Source organism: Octopus bimaculoides, chromosome 17, assembly GCF_001194135.2.
Source record: "Octopus bimaculoides isolate UCB-OBI-ISO-001 chromosome 17, ASM119413v2, whole genome shotgun sequence".
NCBI classification, from domain to species: domain Eukaryota; kingdom Metazoa; phylum Mollusca; class Cephalopoda; order Octopoda; family Octopodidae; genus Octopus; species Octopus bimaculoides.
In genome coordinates, this window is record NC_068997.1 from 18,105,074 (window position 1) to 18,107,742 (window position 2,669).

Sequence of the window (2,669 nt, forward strand, 5' to 3'; positions counted from 1 at the left end):
TATATATATATGACTATAGACTTTACGTAATTATAGAATATTAAACAAATTTATACATTAGATTTTAGTACAGTATCATACACAATTATACAGGGATATACACACAGACGTACACGCACACTTATATTAATCAGCACACATATGTATATATATATATATCTGCTAAGTACTTTTGTGTTCATGTATGCATGTGTGTGGTTCGTATTGTTTACACAAATGCGAAACTAAACGTGTGTGTAAGGACACATACATACGTACGTACGTATGTACGTGTGTGTGTATTTGTGTGTGTGCGCCTGTATCTGTGTTTGTGGTTGGTCTGTATGAATAATCTATATTATTTTCTGGTATACTGTCTGTCGTATTTTCATCCACCAGCAGAAATTATTGCTTCAACCCGAATATTTCTATAAATATGTCAATAAAATGACTATAGATATTTTAAAAGAAATATCTTAATAATTACATTTTAAATCCATTACTTCTTTGAGTTATATAACATAAATACTATTAATACACTTCATATATTCTCAATATTTATCCATTTTGAACTCGGCTTTCTAACTTAATTCCTTGCTAACACCGCTATCTATTAATTTTATATTCATTTGTTAAAGATTTCCTCCATCTTGCACTGAATATCAAACTCGTTTTGTCAATGCTAGAATTGAGGGGTAACTATTTTATATTTTACTGTTTTGTTAAGATGAAACATCTTATCCCTATGTTTCACCTATTCGTAGAAAGTGTTTCTAGTATATATATTTTCTCTTTCGTTGTACTGAAATATAGTAAGAGGTGAATGTGCGTGGTCTTGTGGTTAGTGTCATGATCTTGAGGTGTCGAGTTAGAGTCTTGATCTGCGTTCGCGTTGTGTCTTTGAACAAGGCCTATCATTTCAGATCGTTCCAGTTCGGTCACCTCCGGTTTAAAATGTATACAAGTCAAAATGCTGGAAACGCTTTCTCTTTCTCTTCTTTTCTCCTTCTGTCTGTCAGTCTATCTGTTCTCTCTCTCTCTCTCTTTTCTCTCTCTCTCTCTTCTCTCTCTCTCTCTCTCTCTCTCTCTCTCTCTCTCTCTCTCTCTCTCTCTCTATGTATCTATCTATCTCCCCTCTCTTTCCAGATACCATAATCGATGTCTGACTTGGTGAAGGATAAGAGATTGACTAGGTACTGCAATCAGCTATCAAGAGCGTGGTGAAATCCTTCCCCTCCTTGGAACTTTCCAGGAAGTGATTCCTCATCTATCTCCCCTCCACGGAACTTTCCAGGAAGTAATTCCCCCTCCTTTGAACATTCCAGGATATGATTCCTCCCCTTCCGCCCCCGCTTGGAATTTTCGAGGAAGTAATTTTCCCCCACCTTGGAACTTTCCAGGAATTGATCCTCACATTCCTCCCCCTCCTTGGAACTTTCCAGGAAGTAATTGCTCCCCCTCTGACTAATCCATAAATTGTGTTTACCCACGAGATTGAGTATGGGCAAAATTTTACCATGTATTTTACAAGTACCTCATCTGAGCATGTTATTGGAGAAGAGCAGGTTGTGAAAGTATACAAACAATGATAAGGAATGACTTCCGCTATAATTTCTCCTACCAAAACTGTCTACGTGCCATTGTTGAAGAGAGATAATGAAGAGGATTTGCCGTAAATATAAGGTGTTATTAAAAGCCAATGTTCCACTCACACATGAAGTGTTTAAAAGGATAATTTTAAGGTTGAATCGCAGAATATTAGAGAATCATGAAAGGTGTTTCCTTCTAACTAGAGATGTATATTTAGTTAGAACCATCCTATAGGTAACTATGTACAGAGAAAGATCTATGATTTCATAACTGAGTCATACACTATGACAGAGTAGATGAAGTGTGTATCGATGTAAGCTTCTACAATTCAAATGAAATAGATAGAAAAACTTTGATAGAAAAATTTACGTTAACGTTAAATGCCGAACAGAGATCATAGTGATATTTGTTCTGTAAGACTCAAAAGAGACACTACAGAAAGTTTTACTTCTTGACTCTAACGGTTCGCCAACCTAATATTACAATTCACTTTGAGAATCCATTGAACAGTGTCGACTCCCACTGCATGACTGGTACTTTACTGTATCAAACCTGGAGGAAAGAGTGGTAAATTTGATCTCAGCAAGATTTGATATCAGACCGTATGGAATCAGTATGTATATTGCAGGCCAGCGCCTCTATTTCAAAGAATGACAAAGCGACCATACTATAAGATAATCCTAATTAATATGGTCAAGCAGACCAAGGATACTCTACTGGATATTATTAGTAATGACTATCAGGAGAGGAAATATTTCCTAATTGACATATCAGACTCAACTTACAATAACCTATCCGTGAGATAAATCGCGATATTAATTAAATATAAAGATTCAGAAACAGACAAGCTGAACGAAGAGACAGAAAACAGCAAAAAAGATTGATATAATTATAGATGCCTTGAGAATGATTTAATAAAAATATGCAGACTAATGTATGAATCAAATCACAAGATCTTCAAATATTCGGAAGAGAGAAAATATAGAAAATAGTACAACTATATGCTGCACATATACTTCTCAAATATTATTCAATGAAATAGAAAATACAAAACTTAAGAATAAAACATATATATATATATATATATATATATATATATA